Source organism: Pseudophryne corroboree (assembly GCF_028390025.1).
Source record: "Pseudophryne corroboree isolate aPseCor3 chromosome 3 unlocalized genomic scaffold, aPseCor3.hap2 SUPER_3_unloc_18, whole genome shotgun sequence".
Classification (NCBI taxonomy): Eukaryota; Metazoa; Chordata; class Amphibia; order Anura; family Myobatrachidae; genus Pseudophryne; species Pseudophryne corroboree.
Genome location: NW_026967506.1, coordinates 1,890,776 through 1,912,192, shown reverse-complemented (window position 1 = coordinate 1,912,192; position 21,417 = coordinate 1,890,776). Strand labels below are relative to the sequence as shown.

General features: G+C 51.6%; 1 protein-coding gene across 4 annotated transcripts in view; it reads right to left on the bottom strand.

The window, feature by feature from the left end:
- The window catches only part of LOC134983555 (zinc finger protein 585A-like), a 226,628-nt gene that overhangs the window by 30,027 nt on the left and 175,184 nt on the right, over nucleotides 1–21,417 (bottom strand). The window lies entirely within an intron of this gene.

The following is a 21,417-nucleotide window of genomic DNA, read 5'->3' as shown; positions in this document are numbered from 1 at the left end:
AAAGTCGGAGTTAGTGAGAAGAATGGGAGTCATTTGGAGAATATACAGGAGTTTCGGGAAGCTTGCCATTTTAAACAGGTTGCATCTCCCTAACATATTAAGGGGAAGGTTTTGCCATAAGCTAAGTTCAGTCTGTATTTTATGTATGATCGGGGTAATATTACGTGCATAGAGGGTGGAGAGATGTTGTGGTAGAGCCACTCCTAAAAAGGTGATATGCGAGGGGGCCCATCTAAACGGGAAGGGTCTAGCCCAACCCAGTCTCGCCTGGCCAAATATGGCCAGGGCTTCAGACTTGGCAAAGTTAATGGAGAAGCCAGCAAAAGACGAAAATCTGTCAATTGCCTCTACCAATACAGGAAGGGAGCGTTTAGGGTCAGAGGTACATATAAGTAGGTCATCTGCGAAGGCTATAACTTTGAGTACGCGATCCCCAACAACAATGCCTCTAAACCCAGGTAGCAGTTAGATATAACGAATAAAAGGTTCCAAGGCCAAATTAAAAAGCAAAGGGGAGAGAGGGCATCCTTGTCTGGTGCCTCTCTCAAGAAAAAAGGAAGAGGAGGCCACATTATTAACTACCACCTGGGCCATCGGAGCAGTGCAGAGGGTCCGCATTAGACTACAGAAATTAGTGCCAAATTGCTGATGGGAGAGCACTCTAAAAAGGTGTGGCCAAGCGATTTTATCGAAGGCCTTTTCGGCGTCTAGATTAATAAGAATATTGTCTTCCAAATTATGAAGGCGGGTATGGGAAATAGCAGCTATCGCCGATCTAATACCTTGTACAGATTGTCTGCCTTTAATAAAGCCTAACTGGGCCGGGGAAATGAGATGAGGCAGACAAGACTGTAGACGCTTGGCCATTAGTTTGGTAAGCAATTTGAAGTCTTGGTTAAGAAGTGAGATAGGGCGATAGGAACCCACGAGGGAGGGATCTTTACCCGGCTTGGGTATTACGATTATCCGTGCCTCATTGAAGTATAAGGGTATAGTTCCGGAGGTAAAGATATGATTATATAATTTGGCTAGAGTGGGTGTGAGTTCAGCATTAAGTAATTTATAATATTCAGCCCCAAAGCCATCGGGGCCTGGGCTCTTGCCGTTTGGTAAAGATTTGATAGTTGTGAGTATCTCTTCCTCAGTTATAGACATCTCGAGAAGGTCCCTGTCATCTCGAGAGAGGACAGGAAGCTGAGCGTCATGCAAAAAGGATTCACCTGTCTCCACGTTATCTGGCTCTGCTGTATATAGGGATTTGTAAAACTGCATAAATTCGGCGCAAATGGCTGTCGGATCTGATATAATAGTGTCTGAAGATTTAACCACCTCAACCCATGTGCGCGTGCGGGGTCCCCGAGCGAGGTTTGCCAAGAGTCTGCCCGATTTATTACCCCATCTAAAAAATTTGTTCCGCTGGTAATCATATCGTGTCTGGGCCTGCTCTGTTAGGAAGGTATCATATACTTGTTTAGCAGTCAGGTATGCCTCTTTATGTGCGGGAGTGTCGGAACGCTTATACGTTCTATAGGTTGAGGTGAGAAGGGAGCTTAGCTCATGGAGGCGGGAGTTAAATGTTTTGCGTTTAGAATTTACGTATGAGATAATGTGGCCCCGGATAACAGCTTTAGAGGCGCTCCAGAACAGTGAGACATCCTCCGCCTGGGTCAAATTATCAGCAACGTAAGTGTGCCAAGTGTGTCTAAGGTGTAAGAGAAAATCCTCAGAGTGAGTAAGATAAGCAGGGAATCGCCAGCATTTGGAAAAGCATTGGGGCAACGCAAGCTTAAGAGAAATCATAATAGGGGCATGGTCTGAGATAATAATATTTTTAATCGATGTGTGAGTGACTTTAGGGAAGAGATGTCGGGATAAGAAAATATAATCAATACGGGAGTGCGTAGAGTGGGGGTGAGAGTAGAAAGGAGTAGAAAGAGTAATCACGAAGAAGAGGGTGATGGATACGCCAAGGGTCGGAGAGAGCAAGTTGTGAACAGAGGGAGGAAAGAAGATCACAGCCGGATTTGGAGGATGAAGTACTCACCCCAGACCTGTCCATGGACGGATCGATGACCGTGTTGAAATCTCCTCCTAGGATTAGATTAGTGCTCCCCCAAGAAGAAAGTTTCTGTAGGACAACTGCAAAAAAATCCTGTTGAGAGACATTTGGGGCATATAGATTAAGGAGAGTATACAAGACATTATCAATAATCACATCTAGCAAAATAAATCTCCCATTAGGATCGAGAAACCTTCTGCGTATCGAATATTGTAGGGACTTGTGAAAAAGGATGGCAACTCCCCTGGTCTTATTAGAATAAGGGGCCGAGATACAATCCCCGATCCAGGGGGCACGTAGAGTGTTACGGGGATCGTCCAGCCAATGTGTTTCCTGTAGGAAGGTGATGTGAGGGGTCAAACGGTGGAGGTGGGAGAGCACTTTCTTGCGCTTCACTGGAGCGTTAAGGCCCTCCACATTCCATGATACTATATTGAAGGCAAGGAGTGGGGTATCCTCCGCGGCGGCGGGGGGAGTAGGAGCAGGGTCAGCTATATCAGCCTATACCGATGGATGGGAATGCAAGAAAAAATATACTAGAGGTAAAGTAGGGCCCCTGCCCGTCCCAGCGAGCGGGAAGGGGTTGACCCATGGAGGATCGGGGTCGGCAGGTGCAACCAACAATATTAAACAGTAACATAAAAAACAAACAAGAAAAACAAGAAAATTTACAGCTCATTGTATACACAGAGCTGCGCAATTATTCCTCTCCACGTGACCTACAGATGGAGAAAAACATAAGAGAGAAAAACATGTATGCAAGCAATAATAACAGTGCAACAGTCAAGTGGGTAAACTCGAGAAGTGGGCCTTGGCGAGTGTTATGTCGTCGAAGAACAACGGCTTGCCGTCTTCGAAGACCCGCAGCCGGGCCGGGTACAGGAGAGAGAATTTGATTTTGGCATTAAACAGTTGCTTGCACAACGGGGCAAACTCCTTGCGTTTAGCAGCGACAATGGTGGAAAAATCCTGAAATATCAAGAGCCGATCTCCGTTGTAGGTTAAGCTATCCGTCTTCCGGTAGTGGTTTAGGAGTCGAGCTTTGTCGGCATAATTAAGGATTTTCATGATCACCGGGCGAGGGCGACCAGAGTTTGTTTTACGTTCAGGGCCGATTCTATGTGCCCGCTCAATAGCCAGAGGGGCACCTTTGAGATCCATGGCCAGTTGTTGCGGTAACCAGTTAGAAAGAAGATCAAGTAACTCGTGGCCTTTGACCGATTCGGGGATACCCACCACCCGGAGATTACTTCTGCGTCCGCGATTCTCCAAATCATCTAGCTTCTGGGTCAGATCCGAAATGTCACTTTGCTGTGAATTAATGGTGAGTTGTGCTGCATGCAAATCATCCTCCAGGGTAGACATCCTCTGTTCGACGTCATCTAAGCGGCCAGAGTGTTGAGTTAATTTGGATAGAGTAGAGTCGATAGCTTCTCTAATGCCCGCCAGTTTTTCATCTAGCAGAGGGCCCAGCACCGCCGCAATATCCGCAGGTTTCATTTTGGGAGGCTTACTGGCCGGAGCAGACTTGCGTTTTTGTAAGGATCTGGAACGGGTGACAGAGCAATCTGAATCAGACGAGTGTCCCCACACAGTATCGCCTCGGGTTGTAGAGGCGGGGTCAGCAATTGACATCGGGGTGGGTATGAGAAATTTTTCCATAAAAATAAGCGGGCAACGGAGGACCGATTTATACAGTAGGAGTCGCCTCACGCAAGGAGCAGGCTATAATGAGGTCACATGGAGAGGAAAAAAAAAGGGGGAAGTATAACAGGTTACATCCCAACGAGTAATAGCTCAGGACCGGTAGGCATCAGTCCGTGAACAGCGCACATGGGCGAGGAGAAATGTCACACAGGTGTAGAAGCCGGCATGGGTTTATGGGTGGAGCAGGTGGAGCGAAGCCGTCAGCCGGAGAGTCAGATATGCCAGAAGGCAGTAGGGGGAGAGCTGGTTTTATAGTGATAGGAGCAGCTGAGATAATCAACACGGTGTGTGGTCCAGGGGTAGTGGGCAAAGCAGCTCCCAAGTGTTGTAATCCTGCAGCAAACAGAATAAGAGGAGGTCTCCCAGCCGAGAGAATATCTGGGTACCTCAGGGGTCACAGCAGTAGGTAGCAGGTTCCGAGATAGAGGTGATCGCAGCAGCACCTATTCCAGCAGGGGTGCAGGGTCAGCTTTCTGCAGGGTGAAAGCCTCCAGGTAGATGGCGGCAGGGCTGTTAAAGTTCGCACCTGTTGTTTCAAGGTGTAATATGATGACTCCCCTCCGGCCGCTAAACAGGAGACATGAGAAAAGGCAGAAGTATAGAAATATATTTATAGTGGCTGTGAGTTGTCTAATCTAAAAATCGCCACAAGAGGGAGCTAGAGTTACAGCCATTTCTAGCTATGGAGTGAGGAGAGAGTTGTGCCAGTCACAAGATGGCCGCCACCTGTGAATGAGACACGGATCCTCCGGAGGTCCCCGGGTCGTTAATCCCCGCCAGTGAGGGGGGGAGTGTCACGAACCTCGGGCAGCGGCGACCGCGCTTGTCCCTGCGGGTGGCCTGGTCTGCCCGGCGCCTCTCTTCCCCTGTCAGTCTCCGGCTTCAGCGGCGGGTCGGCGCTGCTCTCCGGCGGCTTCCCGGAAGCAAGGGCGCCGCCATCACAAGCAAGGGCAAGGAGGCGGAGCAGGTCTGACGTCACCTGCCTGCTCCGCCAATCAGGCTAGGGCGGGGAATTTAAAATCAGATACCAGGCAGAGATCCGATGCCTGAGTATCTTCGTTTCTCCTGTGGAAGCTATGATCCAGAGCTCCCTCGTCCCTGCAAGCATCCTGTGCTTCCAAGCATCCTGTCCCTGCAAGCATCCTGTGCTTCCAAGCATCCTGTCCCTGCAAGCATCCTGTGCCTACAAGCAACCTGTGCTTCCAAGCATCCTGTGCCTACAAGCACCTCCGTGCCTCCAGTTACCTCCGTGTCTCCAAGCACCTCGTGCCTCCAAGCACCTCCGTGCCTCCAAGCACCTCCGTGCCTCCAAGCACCTCGTGCCTCCAAGCACCTCGTGCCTCCAAGCACCTCCGCGCCTCAAGCACCTCCGTGCCTCCAGTTACCTCCGTGCCTCCAGTTACCTCCGTGCCTCCAGTTACCTCCGTGCCTCCAAGCACCTCCGTGCCTCCAAGCACCTCGTGCCTCCAAGCACCTCGTGCCTCCAAGCACCTCCGCGCCTCAAGCACCTCCGTGCCTCCAGTTACCTCCGTGCCTCCAGTTACCTCCGTGCCTCCAGTTACCTCCGTGCCTCCAAGCACCTCCGTGCCTCCAAGCACCTCGTGCCTCCAAGCACCCCGTGCCTCCAAGCACCTCCGCGCCTCAAAGCACCTCCGTGCCTCCAGTTACCTCCGTGTCTCCAAGCACCTCGTGCCTCCAAGCACCTCGTCCCTCCAAACACCTCGGTGTCTCCAAACACCTCCGTGCCTCCAAGCACCTCCGTGCCTCCAAACACCTCCGTGCCTCCAAGGGTCTCCCAGCACTCCCTGTACTCCCAGTACCTCAGTGCCTTCAATACCACAGTGTCTCCAATATCTCAGTACCCCAGCCTTCATTATTTCTACAAGTCTTGTCTTACAGGAGACCTACAAGAATTCCTCTGGGCCTCCCGCCTGCCGTCTTAGTTCTGCATGAGGAAGACCTACATCCGGCCATCTCTACTACGACCCAGTGGCGGTTCCTCTTCCCGGTCATCGGAAGAAGCCCCGAGTCCACAACACTCCCAAACCAGGTCAGTGATAGTATACTCAGGCCACATGGACTCGGGGGATCGGAACACGGACTCTAGTGCCATCCAGAACCTGGCTTCTCGAGTGCAAAGTCAGGAAGCAGCACAAGGTCAGGTGATGCAGTACCTCCAGCAGTTGTCCGGGCGTCTGGATCAGATTCAGGCGTCTCTGGCCTCAGTAATTCCGGCTCCTGTTCCAGCAGTCGCACCAGTTGCCGTTGCCAGCAATGTTCAACCATCGGCCGGTGTCACTCCACGCCTTCAGTTGCCTACTCCGTCCCGCTATAATGGGAATCCCAAAAATTGTCGTGGTTTCTTGAACCAGTGCGAGGTACATTTCGAGCTACTTGCACACAACTTTCCTACAGACCGGTCCAAGGTAGCATATATTATTTCTCTGTTGGAAGGTTCTGCTTTGGATTGGGTGTCTCCATTATGGGAACGATCTGATCCCATGGTTTCCAACTACACCAACTTCATCTCGTCCTTTCGAAGGATTTTCGACGAGCCCGGCAGAATGACCACTGCTTCTTCCGATTTGCTCCGTGTTCGGCAGGGCGCCCGTTCCGTGGGCCAGTACGTGGTTCATTTCCAGACCATTGCTTCCGAACTACGCTGGAATAATGATGCCCTGAGAGCTGCCTTCTGGAACGGTCTTTCCGACCGGCTGAAAGACGAGCTGGTTACTAGAGATCTGCCGGATCCATTAGAAGATTTGATTTCCCTTTGCGTCAAGGTGGATCTTCGGATGCAGGAGCGTGGAAGAGAACGTAACCGTTCGGATCGTTCCAGGTTCCGGAATCCTACTCCTAGGCCGGTGGCCTCACCTAGCTCAGATGAGCCCATGCAAATTAACCGCTCCCGACTGTCTCCGGAAGAACGACAGCGTCGTCGTGAGGGTAAACTCTGCCTTTACTGTGGAGCCGCAGATCATTTTCTTAAATCTTGTAAAGTCCGTCCGGGAAACGGGCAGACCTAGCTTGTTCCGGAGGAGTCAAGCTGGGAGTTACGACAAAAGCTTCTCCAACTTCGGACTGCTTGCTTCCAGTAACTCTAGTCTCCAATTCAGTCTCCAGGTCTTGTGAAGCCCTATTGGATTCCGGAGCTGCAGGGAACTTCGTTTCTTCCTTCTGTGCCCAAAGTTTGGGTTTAAAGTTACGGCCTATCGAGCGGCCAATTTCACTGACGGCTATCAACGGGACTAGAATTTCCAAAGGTCTCATAATGTGGCGCACGGGGCCAGTTAAGCTGCGGGTCGGGGCTCTACATCAGGAAGATTTGGAACTCTTGGTAATCCCAGAAATGCCCCATGATCTGGTTCTTGGAATGCCTTGGCTGAAAAGTCATAACCCCCACATCGATTGGAAGTCGTCACAAATTCTGTCCTGGAGTTCCTTTTGTCACACTAATTGTCTTACTCCTGTTTGTCCGCTCCGTGTTACCTCCAAAACGGATGAAGAGCACATTCCGGAGGCATATCAAGGGTACAAGGACGTATTTTCGGAACAAGCTGCTGACCTGTTACCACCTCACAGGCCTTGGGACTGCCCTATTGACCTTGTCCCAGGGAAGACGCCACCTCGTGGTCGCACATATCCTCTGTCTCTTCCCGAGACTCAAGCCATGTCGGAGTATATTAAGTCCAATATGCTCAAGGGATTCATTCGCCCCTCTTCCTCCCCTGCTGGTGCAGGCTTCTTTTTCGTGAAGAAAAAGGACGGGGGGTTGAGACCATGCATCGACTACCGCGGCCTAAACGACATTACTATTAAGAATAAATACCCCTTGCCACTAATCACAGAGTTATTTGATAGGGTTCGTGGTGCCCGCATTTTTTCAAAACTCGACTTGAGAGGAGCTTATAATCTTATACGCATCCGAGAGGGGGATGAATGGAAGACTGCCTTTAATACCCGAGATGGGCATTACGAATACTTGGTGATGCCGTTTGGTCTTAGTAATGCTCCCGCGGTTTTCCAGGGATTCGTCAACGAAATCTTTCGTGATATGCTGTATCAGAGCGTTGTGGTATATCTGGACGACATACTGATTTTTTCCAAGAATCTTGTCGAACACAGGACTCAAGTCAAAGAGGTGCTACACCGTTTACAAGAGAATCATCTCTACGCCAAGCTTTCCAAATGTACCTTTGAAGTAACATCTATTCCGTTCCTCGGTTATGTCATCTCGGGGACGGAGCTTCGCATGGATCCGGAAAAGTTGTCGGCCATTCGTGATTGGACTCAGCCTCTTTCCCTGAAAGCAATACAAAGGTTCCTGGGCTTTGCGAACTACTACAGGAAATTCATTAAAGGTTTCTCCACCATTGTTGCACCCATTACTGCCCTGACGAGAAAGGGTTCTAATCCTAGTTTGTGGCCTCCGGAAGCCATTGTAGCTTTTTCTCGCTTAAAGTTAGCTTTCACGACGGCTCCAGTTCTCCAACAACCAAATTTCGAGGAACCCTTCTTCTTAGAAGTTGATGCATCTTCAGTCGGGGTGGGGGCTGTCCTCTCCCAGCATTCCTCTGATAAGAAATTACATCCGTGTGGCTTCCACTCTCGTAAATTCTCTCCAGCCGAACGAAATTACTCTATTGGAGACCAGGAACTCTTGGCAATCAAATCTGCCTTGGAAGAATGGAGATATCTTCTAGAAGGGGCTAAACATGTGTTTACCATCTACACGGATCACAAGAATTTACTGTACATCAAATCCGCACAATGTTTGAATCCTCGCCAGGCGAGATGGGCACTTTTCTTTTCCCGATTCTCGTTCATTATCAAGTACCGTGCCGGGACTCTCAATATTAAAGCAGATGCGCTTTCCCGTTCACAGGTTCCCACAGACGAGGATGAACCTCCGGAGCGGGGTTTAATTCTGAATCCAGTTTCTGTCTCTGCTGCTTTAACTACTCCAGCTCCTCCTCCTGGAAGAATGTCCGTACCAGCTAGATTCCGCCCAGGAATACTACGGTGGGTCCATAACTCCAAGTTTTCCGGTCATCCCGGCGCTCAGAAGATGTACAAGTTTCTGCAAAGGTCTTACTGGTGGAACACCATGAGGAAGGATGTACAAGATTGCGTTAATTCATGTCCCCAATGTACACAACATAAATCTCCTCGTCTGCCTCCTGCAGGGTTACTTCGTCCTCTGCCTATCCCTGTGAGACCCTGGACTCACATTTCCATGGACTTCATCACTGACTTGCCCTGTTCCAAGGGTTGCAACACCGTTTGGGTTATCGTTGACCGTTTTTCGAAGATGGCACACTTTGTGCCCTTGACTGGTCTTCCGACAGCACCGAAACTGGCTCTATTGTTTATCCGAGAACATTTTCGTTTGCATGGGTTGCCACAAGAGATTGTTTCTGACCGTGGAGTACAGTTCACCGCCAGGTTTTGGAAAGCCCTTTGTTCAACTCTACACATTAAACTTAAGTTTTCGTCGGCTTATCATCCCCAAACAAATGGACAAACGGAACGAGTCAATCAAGATCTAGAGACTTTTCTTCGGTTGTATCTCTCTCCTTCACAGGACAACTGGGTGGAGTTGTTGCCTTGGGCGGAGTTTGCCCATAACCATTTGTTTCATTCTTCCACTGGGGAATCACCATTTTTCGTCAACTACGGGTTCCATCCCCGTGTTCCGGAATTTCCAAGCCTTCCGATAATAGAGGTTCCTGCTGTAGCGTCCACTCTACGACACTTTGGACAAATTTGGAGAAAGGTTCATGCTAATCTTAAGCAGGTTTCTGTTCGGTACAAGTTCTTTGCAGATAAGAAACGGCAAGCCGCACCTCAATATAAAGTTGGGGACAGGGTATGGCTGTCCACACGGAATCTCCGGTTGAAGGTGCCCACCATGAAATTCGCTCCAAGGTTCATCGGTCCTTACCCTGTGCTACAAGTCTTAAATCCTGTGGTCTGTAAACTGGGTTTGCCTGCCCATCTTCGCATACCTAACGCCTTCCATGTTTCTCTACTCCGTCCCCTCATACTGAATCGATTCCACTCAGCACTCCCAAGGCCAACGTCCGTAGTGGCAGAAGCTGGAGCGGAGTTTGAAATCAAAGCTATTCTGGACTCTCGTTATCTTCATAAAAAATTACAGTACTTGGTGGACTGGAAGGGTTATGGACCTGAGGAGAGAAGTTGGATTGGGGCTACTGAAGTAACGGCTCCTCGTCTGATTCGGATCTTCCACTCCAGACATCCGACTAAGCCCGGGAAGTGTCCAGGGGCCACTCCTGGAGGAGGGGGTACTGTCACGAACCTCGGGCAGCGGCGACCGCGCTTGTCCCTGCGGGTGGCCTGGTCTGCCCGGCGCCTCTCTTCCCCTGTCAGTCTCCGGCTTCAGCGGCGGGTCGGCGCTGCTCTCCGGCGGCTTCCCGGAAGCAAGGGCGCCGCCATCACAAGCAAGGGCAAGGAGGCGGAGCAGGTCTGACGTCACCTGCCTGCTCCGCCAATCAGGCTAGGGCGGGGAATTTAAAATCAGATACCAGGCAGAGATCCGATGCCTGAGTATCTTCGTTTCTCCTGTGGAAGCTATGATCCAGAGCTCCCTCGTCCCTGCAAGCATCCTGTGCTTCCAAGCATCCTGTCCCTGCAAGCATCCTGTGCTTCCAAGCATCCTGTCCCTGCAAGCATCCTGTGCCTACAAGCAACCTGTGCTTCCAAGCATCCTGTGCCTACAAGCACCTCCGTGCCTCCAGTTACCTCCGTGTCTCCAAGCACCTCGTGCCTCCAAGCACCTCCGTGCCTCCAAGCACCTCCGTGCCTCCAAGCACCTCGTGCCTCCAAGCACCTCGTGCCTCCAAGCACCTCCGCGCCTCAAGCACCTCCGTGCCTCCAGTTACCTCCGTGCCTCCAGTTACCTCCGTGCCTCCAGTTACCTCCGTGCCTCCAAGCACCTCCGTGCCTCCAAGCACCTCGTGCCTCCAAGCACCTCGTGCCTCCAAGCACCTCCGCGCCTCAAGCACCTCCGTGCCTCCAGTTACCTCCGTGCCTCCAGTTACCTCCGTGCCTCCAGTTACCTCCGTGCCTCCAAGCACCTCCGTGCCTCCAAGCACCTCGTGCCTCCAAGCACCCCGTGCCTCCAAGCACCTCCGCGCCTCAAAGCACCTCCGTGCCTCCAGTTACCTCCGTGTCTCCAAGCACCTCGTGCCTCCAAGCACCTCGTCCCTCCAAACACCTCGGTGTCTCCAAACACCTCCGTGCCTCCAAGCACCTCCGTGCCTCCAAACACCTCCGTGCCTCCAAGGGTCTCCCAGCACTCCCTGTACTCCCAGTACCTCAGTGCCTTCAATACCACAGTGTCTCCAATATCTCAGTACCCCAGCCTTCATTATTTCTACAAGTCTTGTCTTACAGGAGACCTACAAGAATTCCTCTGGGCCTCCCGCCTGCCGTCTTAGTTCTGCATGAGGAAGACCTACATCCGGCCATCTCTACTACGACCCAGTGGCGGTTCCTCTTCCCGGTCATCGGAAGAAGCCCCGAGTCCACAACACTCCCAAACCAGGTCAGTGATAGGGAGATCTGTCTTGTAAGGATGTGTGAGGTGGGGGTCGGAGGGCAGGCGCCCGGAGAGGCCGGGGATCGGCAAAGCAGAGCTCAAAGTCCGGGCGGCGCCAACCACAAGATGGCCGCCGGCCGCCAGTCACACTCGTCCCGGCTCTCACCACCCGCAGATTGTCCGGACGCCGGTCTCCTGTGAGGGTCAGTGCCTGATGGGTGAGCTCTTGGGTGCCAGGGAGCGCCGCTCAGGTGGGGGAGGGGGTCCGCAGAATCGCCGCACCAGGTCCAGCGGACCGACGGCTCCACTCTCAAATCGAGGCCCCGGCTTCTTGAGGAGGGGAAGGCCGCAACCTGCAGAAGCCCTGATAAGGGCTCCCCGGCTCCGCAACCGAGCCCCTCTGGTGCTTAGTGGTCAGGGGGGCAGGCGGTCCAGTACAGAGGTGTTTGGGGACCCGTGAAACAGGTTTTAAATAGGTTTTATGAGCGGGGCCAGCAGGAGCTCACAAAGAAGGCTTTCTCTCAGCTTGCAGGCTAGGCCACGCCCCCCGCAGAAAGAGTTTTAACAAAGGTAAGTTCTTACCATAAAACTCGTTTTCTGCTGCGGGGTACACTGGGCTCCACAAGTCTGGACAGTGGGGATGTCCTAAAGCAGTTCTTTATGGGAGGGGACGCACTGTAGCGGGCACAAGAACCCGGTGTCCAAACGAAGCATCCTGGGAAGCGGCAGTATCAAAGGCATAGAACCTTATGAACGTGTTCCCGAAGGATCACGTAGCCGCCTTGCACAATTGGTCAAGGGTCGCACCATGTTGGGCGGCCCAAGAAGGTCCAACAGACCGAGTAGAATGGGCTGCAATGTGAACAGGAGCTGGCAAACCAGCCTTCACATAAGCATGCACAATCACCATTCTAATCCATCTGGCCAGGGTCTGCTTGTGAGCAGGCCAGCCACGTTTGTGAAATCCAAACAAAACAAAGAGAGAATCAGACTTTCGAATAGAAGCAGTTCTCTTCACATAGATACGGAGAGACCGTACCACATCCAAAGACCGCTCTTTGGGAGACAAATCAGGAGAGACAAAGGCTGGAACCACAATCTCCTGATTAAGGTGGAACGAAGAAACCACCTTAGGTAAATATCCGGGACGAGTCCTAAGAACCGCCCGGTCACAGTGAAAAATCAGATATGGGGAACTACAAGACAAGGCACCCAAATCCGACACTCTTCTAGCAGAGGCAATAGCCAGCAAGAACACCACCATAAGGGAAAGCCACTTAAGGTCAGCTTGAACCAAGAGGTTCAAATGGAGGATCCTGCCACGCCTCCAAAACCACCGACAAGTCCCAAGGAGCCACAGGCGGGACATAGGGAGGTTGGATACACAACACACCCTGAGTTAAAGTATGAACATCAGGTAAAGTCGCAATTTTTCTCTGAAACCACACCGACAAGGCAGAAATATGAACCTTGAGGGAGGCCAGACGCAGGCCTAAATCTAGGCCCTGCTGCAGAAAAGCCAAAAGTTTGGCTGTACTAAACTTGGAAGCGTCACATAATAGTTAGATGCGCACCAAACAAAGTAGGAATGCCAGACCCGATGGTAAATCCGAGCAGAAGCCGGTTTCCGGGCCCGCAACATAGTTTTAATGACCTCTTCAGAAAAACCCTTAGCTCTTAAGACGGAAGCTTCAAGAGCCAAGCCGTCAAAGACAGCCGGGCTAAGTCCTGGTAGACACAGGAGCCCTGAACGAGGAGGTCTGGGCGTTGTGGAAGTAGAAGTGGACGCTCTGATGATAGGCCTTGCAGGTCTGAGAACCAGTGCCGTCTGGGCCACGCCGGAGCTATGAGAAGCAGATTTCCTTTTTCTTGCTTGAACTTCTGAATTACCCTGGGCAGGAGTGACACCGGAGGGAACATGTACGGCAGCCGAAACATCCACGGCACTGCCAGCGCATCCACGAATGCTGCTTGAGGATCCCTTGTCCTTGCTCCGAAGACCGTAACCTTGTGATTGTGTCGAGACGCCATCAGATCCACATCTGGAAGACCCCACCTTTCCACGAGGAGTTGAAACACTTCTGGATGGAGGCCCCACTCGCCGGCATGCACGTCCTGACGACTGAGAAAGTCCGCTTCCCAATTCAGGACTCCCAGAATGAATATTGCCGATAGATGGCGTTCTGCCCAACGTAGAATCCGTGACGCTTCCTTCATTGCCAAACGGCTTCGAGTGTCGCCTTGATGATTTATGTAAGCCACTGTGGTGGCGTTGTCCGACTGTACTTGAACATGACGGTTCTGAATCAAATACTGGGCTAGGTTCAACGCATTGAAGACCGCCCGCAATTCCAGAATGTTGATCGAGAGGAGAGATTCCTCCTTGGTCCACCGACCCTGAAGGGAGTGTTGCTCCAGCACCGTGCCCCAACCTCTTAGACTGGCATCTGTCGTCAACAGGACCCAGTTGGATATCCAGAAGGGACGGCCCCTACACAATTGTCAGTCCTGGAGCCACCAGAGCAGTGACAGACGGACCTCTGGAGTCAATGAGATCATGTGAGACCTGATCCGGTGAGGCAGGCTGTCCCACTTGGCTAGAATCAGCTTCTGGAGGGGGCGAGAATGGAATTGAGCATACTCCACCATGTCGAATGCTGACACCATGAGGCCCAGCACCTGCATTGCCGAATGTATCGACACTTGCGGACGAGAAAGGAAGCAACGAATCCTGTCCTGAATCTTCAGGACTTTCTCCTGAGACAAGAACAACCTCTGGTTGTGAGTGTCCAACAGCGCTCCCAGATGCACCATGCTCTGAGCAGGGACCAGGGAGGATTTCTTCCAGTTGATGAGCCACCCGTGGGCTTGTAGAAACCGGACCGTCATATCCAGATGACGCAGGAGATGATCTGGGGAATTTGCCAGGATTATCAAGTCGTCCAGATACGGCAGTATCCTGACCCCTTGACGGCGGAGTACCACCGTCATCACCGCCATAACTTTGGTGAAGACTCGCGGAGCCGTTGTTAAACCAAAAGGTAACGCCCGAAACTGGTAATGGAGGTTGCCAAATAGCGAACCTCAGGTATTGTTGATGTGACACTGCTATAGGAATATGCAGGTAAGCATCCTGTATGTCCAGGGAAACCATGTAGTCCCCAGGTTCCAAGGCCAGAAATATAGAGCGAAGGGTTTCCATATGGAACTTCAAAACCTTCACAAATTTGTTCATTGCCTGGAGGTTGAGAATGGGCCGGGAGGACCCATTAGGTTTCGGGACTAGAAACAGCGGAGAATAGTACCCCCGGCCCCTCTGAGCAAGAGGCACCTGTACTACGATTCTTGTATCCAGGAGGGTCTGTACCACCGAATGCAGAGTGTTTGCCTTTGTCTGGTCCGACGGGACGTCTGTCTGGCAAAAATCGATGAGGGGGTCGGTTTTTGAAGGCTATGGCGTAACCTCGAGTGACGACTTCCCGTACCCAGGCATCTGAAGTGGTCTTCAACCATTCCTGGGTATACCCTAGAAGCCGACCCCCACCCTGGGATCCCCCAGGGGGAGGCCCGCCCCGTCATGCGGCAGGCTTATTGGTCTTGGTTGCTGGCTGACGGGCAGCCCAGGCTCTTTTGGGCTTCGGCTTACCAGGTTTGGAAGTGCGGGCCTGCTTATGGTACGCCTGACCTTTTGCTTTACCTGAAGGACGAAAGGACATACCATATATACTCGAGTATAAGTCGAGGCACCTAATTCTACCACAAAAACCTGGGAAAACTTATTGACTCGAGTATAAGCCTAGGGTGGGAAATGCAGCTCTAGCCGTACACAGCCCTCAGTGCCAGATATGCCCTCATACTGCCAGATATGCCCCTACACTGCCAGATATGCCCCCACACTGCCAGATATGCCCCCACACTGCCAGATATGCCCCTACACTGCCAGATATGCCCCCACACTGCCAGATATGCCCCCACACTGCCAGATATGCCCCCACAGTGCCTGATGTGCCCCCACAGTGCCTGATGTGCCAGATATGCCCTCATGCTGCCACATATGTCCCTCATGCTGCCACATATGACCCTCATGCTGCCACATATGCCCCTCATGCTGCCACATATGCCCCCTCATGCTGCCAGATATGTCCCCTCATGATGCCACATATGCCCCCTCATGCTGCCAGATATGCCCCCTCATGCTGCCAGATATGTCCCCTCATGCTGCCAGATATGTCCCCTCATGCTGCCAGATATTGCCCCCTCATGCTGCCAGATATTGCCCCCTCATGCTGCCAGATATGTCCCCTCATGCTGCCAGATATGTCCCCTCATGATGCCAGATATGTCCCCTCATGATGCCACATATGCCCCCTCATGCTGCCAGATATGTCCCCTCATGCTGCCAGATACGTCCCCTCATGCTGCCAGATATGTCCCCTCATGATGCCACATATGCCCCCTCATGCTGCCAGATATGTCCCCTCATGATGCCACATATGCCCCCTCATGCTGCCAGATATGTCCCCTCATGCTGCCAGATATGTCCCCTCATGCTGCCAGATATGTCCCCTCATGCTGCCAGATATGTCCCCTCATGATGCCACATATGCCCCCTCATGCTGCCAGATATGTCCCCTCATGCTGCCAGATACGTCCCGTCATGCTGCCACATATACCCCCTCATGCTGCCAGATATGCTCCCTCCCCAAGTGCCAGGTATGCCCCACAGTGTTGTTACTTACCCCTCCGTCGATCCCGCGCTGTCTTCTGGAGGGACACGAAGCGCACAGCACGCGCCTCTCCTGTGTCCCTCCTGCATCTTCGGCGGCCGCGGCAGGTCTATTAAAGGAAGTGCCGGTTCGTGATCAGAGGTCACGAACGGGTACTTCCTGTAATAGAACCGCCGCTGCTGCCGCCGGAGATGCAGGAGGGACACAGGAGAGCCGCGCGCTGTGCGCTTCGTGTCCCTCCTTCACACTGCTCTGCCTCTGCCTGTCACTGACTCGAGTATAAGCCGAGGTGGCTTTTTCAGCACAAAAAAAAGTGCTGAAAAAGTCGGCTTAAACTCGAGTATATACGGTACCTTTAGCCTTCGACACAGAAGGAGCGGTATTAGGCAGACAGGCAGTTTTGGCAGTAGCCAAGTCAGTCACTATCTTATTTAAGTCCTCCCCAAACAGAATATCCCCCTTGAAAGGGAGTACCTCCAGGGTTTTTCTAGAGTCCAGATCCACAGACCAGGATCTCAGCCACAATATCCTGCGAGCCAGGACTGACGTAGTAGAGGCCTTGGCTGCTAGGATACCGGCATCAGAAGCCGCCTCTTTAATATATCGAGAAGCTGTGACAATATATGACAAGCATTGTCTAGCATGGTCAGAAGAGATTTCAGCCTCTAACTCCAAGGCCCATGCTTCAATAGCCTCTGCCACCCATGTAGCTGCAATAGTGGGCCTTTGTGCAGCACCCGTGAGGGTGTAAATCGCTTTCAGACAACCCTCCACACGTTTATCCGTAGGCTCTTTTAGAGACGTGACGGAAGTGACAGGTAGAGCTGAGGAAACCACCATCCTAGCCACATGTGAGTCTACTGGAGGAGGAGTTTCCCAATTCTTAGACAGCTCTGGCGCGAGGGGATAGCGAGCCAGCATCTTCTTTTGAGGCACAAACTTCGTACCCGGGCTTTGCCAGGGTTCCTGACATATATCCACTAGGTGATCAGAGTGAGGTAAAAGTTGTTTAATCACCTTCTGACGCTTGAACCTATCTGGTTTCTTAGGAGGAACGGATGGCTCGGGATCATCCGTAATCTGCAGAATTAACTTAATTTAATAGCCTCCAAAAGATCAGGAACATCCACATGTGAACTACCCTCCCCATCAGCCGTATCTGAGTCAGAACCTGTGGGGTCAGTGTATGTGCTGTCTTCATCAGACAAGGTGTCAGTGACAGCAGTGGATTGTGAGAAGACAAGCGCTTGCTTAGAGGACCTCTTGGACTTAGGCGAGCGTTGGTCAGACTTTTTAGTAGTCAGGGACTGGTTCAACTTCTTTAATTGAGCAGATAAATCGTCCGCCCATGGCGGGTTAGCTGCAGGGACCACATACGGTTGAACCGGAATTGGGGGTCCCATAGGGGGTGTTAGTTTATGAACTAGCGTATGCAGAAAAAAAAGCGTGAAAAATGCGGTCCACGGAGGGTCAGTATGTGCCTCCGTTGCCACAGTCCCACTGGGGGGCAAGGAGCCCCCAGAACCAGAGCCCACAGCTGCTATATTCTCCTCATATGGCCCCGTGGCGTCAGCAACACCAGCAGTGTGTTCAGCCCCAAAACCGTTACCCTCAGAAGCAGACATGATATAACTTGCAGTATCAGGTAACACAGTACAATTATCAGCAGCACAATACCTCTAGCCCAAACCCCTGCGCAGTGTAGTCAGCACCAGCAGAGATAAATGAGATATGGTGACTAAATCACAGAGAAAAAATAAGATTTTACTTACCGGTAAATCTATTTCTCGTAGTCCGTAGTGGATGCTGGGACTCCGTAAGGACCATGGGGAATAGCGGCTCCGCAGGAGACAGGGCACAAGAATAAAAGCTTAAGGATCAGGTGGTGTGCACTGGCTCCTCCCCCTATGACCCTCCTCCAAGCCTCAGTTAGGATACTGTGCCCGGACGAGCGTACATAATAAGGAAGGATATTGAATCCCGGGTAAGACTCATACCAGCTACACCAATCACACCGTACAACTCGTGATCTGAACCCAGTTAACAGTATGATAAAACGAAAAGGAGCCTCTGAAAAGATGTCTCACAACAATAATAACCCGAATTTTTGTAACAATAACTATATACAAGTATTGCAGACAATCCGCACTTGGGATGGGCGCCCAGCATCCACTACGGACTACGAGAAATAGATTTATCGGTAAGTAAAATCTTATTTTCTCTGACGTCCTAGTGGATGCTGGGACTCCGTAAGGACCATGGGGATTATACCAAAGCTCCCAAACGGGCGGGAGAGTGCGGATGACTCTGCAGCACCGAATGAGAGAACTCCGGGTCCTCCTCAGCCAGGGTGTCAAATTTGTAGAATTTAGCAAACGTGTTTGCCCCTGACCAAGTAGCTGCTCGGCAAAGTTGTAAAGCCGAGACCCCTCGGGCAGCCGCCCAAGATGAGCCCACTTTCCTTGTGGAATGGGCTTTTACCGATTTTGGCTGTGGCAGGCCTGCCACAGAATGTGCAAGCTGAATTGTACTACAAATCCAACGAGCAATCGTCTGCTTAGAAGCAGGAGCACCCAGCTTGTTGGGTGCATACAGGATAAACAGCGAGTCAGATTTTCTGACTCCAGCCGTCCTGGAAACATATATTTTCAGGGCCCTGACAACGTCAAGCAACTTGGAGTCCTCCAAGTCCCTAGTAGCCGCAGGTACCACAATAGGTTGGTTCATGTGAAATGCAGAAACCACCTTAGGTAGAAATTGAGGACGAGTCCTCAATTCTGCCCTGTCAGAATGAAAAATTAAGTAAGGGCTTTTATATGATAAAGCCGCCAATTCTGACAAACGCCTGGCTGAAGCAAGGGCTAACAGCATCGTCACCTTCCATGTGAGATATTTTAAGTCCACAGTGGTGAGTGGTTCAAACCAATGTGACTTTAGGAAACTCAACACAACATTGAGATCCCAAGGTGCCACTGGAGGCACAAAAGGAGGCTGTATATGCAGTACCCCTTTTACAAATGTCTGAACTTCAGGCACTGAAGCCAGTTCTTTCTGGAAGAAAATCGACAGGGCCGAAATTTGAACCTTAATGGACCCTAATTTTAGGCCCATAGATAGTCCTGTTTGCAGGAAATGGAGGAAACGACCCAGTTGAAATTCCTCTGTAGGGGCCTACTTGGCCTCACACCACGCAACATATTTTCGCCAAATGCGGTGATAATGTTTTGCGGTTACGTCCTTCCTGGCCTTGACCAGGGTAGGGATGACTTCATCTGGAATGCCTTTTTCCCTCAGGATCCGGCGTTCAACCGCCATGCCGTCAAACGCAGCCGCGGTAAGTCTTGGAACAGACAAGGCCCCTGCTGGAGCAGGTCCTTTCTCAGAGGAAGAGGCCACGGTTCGTCCGTGAGCATCTCTTGAAGTTCCGGGTACCAAGTCCTTCTTGGCCAATCCGGAACCACGAGTATAGTTCTTACTCCTCTCCTTCTTATGATTCTCAGTACTTTTGGTATGAGAGGCAGAGGAGGGAACACATACACTGACTGGTACACCCACGGCGTTACCAGAGCGTCCACCGCTATTGCCTGAGGGTCCCTTGACCTGGCGCAATATCTGTCTAGTTTTTTGTTTAGACGGGACGCCATCATGTCCACCTTTGGTTCTTCCCAACGGTTTACTATCAGGTGGAAGACTTCTGGGTGAAGTCCCCACTCTCCCGGGTGGAGGTCGTGTCTGCTGAGGAAGTCTGCTTCCCAGTTGTCCACTCCCGGAATGAACACTGCTGACAGTGCTATCACATGATTTTCCGCCCAGCAAAGAATCCTTGCAGCTTCTGCCATTGCCCTCCTGCTTCTCGTGCCGCCCTGTCTGTTTACGTGGGCGACTGACGTGATGTTGTCCGATTGGATCAATACCGCCTGACCCTGAAGCAGGGGTTTCGCTTGACTTAGGGCATTGTAAATGGCCCTTAGTTCCAGAATGTTTATATGAAGAGATGTTTCCATGCTTGACCACAAGCCCTGGAAATTTCTTCCCTGTGTGACTGCTCCCCAGCCTCTCAGGCTTGCATCCGTGGTCACCAGGATCCAATCCTGAATGCCAAATCTGCGGCCCTCTAGTAGATGAGCACTCTGCAGCCACCACAGAAGAGACACCCTTGTCCTTGGCGACAGGGTTATCCGCTGATGCATCTGAAGATGCGATCCGGACCATTTGTCCAGTAGATCCCACTGAAAAATTCTTGCATGGAATCTTCCGAATGGAATCGCTTCGTAAGAAGCCACCATTTTTCCCAGGACCCTCGTGCACTGATGCACTGACACCTGGCCTGGTTTTAGGAGGTTCCTGACTAGCTCGGATAACTCCCTGGCCTTCTCCTCCGGGAGAAACACCTTCTTCTGGACTGTGTCCAGAATCATTCCTAGGAACAGTAGACGTGTCGTTGGAATCAGCTGCGATTTTGGAATATTTAGGATCCACCCGTGCTGACGTAACACTACCTGAGATAGTGCTACTCCGACTTCTAACTGTTCCCTGGACCTTGCCCTTATCAGGAGATCGTCCAAGTAAGGGATAATTAAGATGCCTTTTCTTCGAAGAAGAATCATCATTTCGGCCATTACCTTGGTAAAGACCCGAGGTGCCGTGGACAACCCAAACGGCAGCGTCTGAAACTGATAATGACAGTTTTGTACTACAAACCTGAGGTACCCTTGGTGAGAAGGGTAGATTGGGACGTGGAGATAAGCATCTTTGATGTCCAGAGACACCATATGGTCCCCTTCTTCCAGGTTTGCTATCACCGCTCTGAGTGACTCCATCTTGAATTTGAACCTTTTTATGTAAGTGTTCAAGGATTTCAGATTTAAAATTGGTTTCACCGAGCCGTCCGGCTTCGGTACCACAACCAGCGTGGAATAATACCCCTTTCCCTGTTGTAGGAGGGGTACCTTGATTATCACCTGCTGGGAATACAGCTTGTGAATGGCTTCCAAAACTGCCTCCCTGTCGGAGGGAGACTTTGGTAGAGCAGACTTCAGGAACCGGCGAGGGGGAAACGCCTCGAATTCCAGTTTGTACCCCTGCGATACTACCTGTAGAATCCAGGGGTCCACTTGCGAGTGAGCCCACTGCGCGTTGAAATTCTTGAGACGGGCCCCCACCATGTCTGAGTCTGCTTGTAAAGCCCCAGCGTCATGCTGAAGACTTGGCAGAAGCAGGGGAGGGCTTCTGCTCCTGGGAAGCGGCTGCATGGTGCAGTCTTTTTCCTCTTCCTCTGCCCCGGGGCAGAAAGGAGTGGCCTTTAGCTCGCTTGTACTTATGGGAACGAAAGGACTGAGTTTGAAAAGACGGTGTCTTTT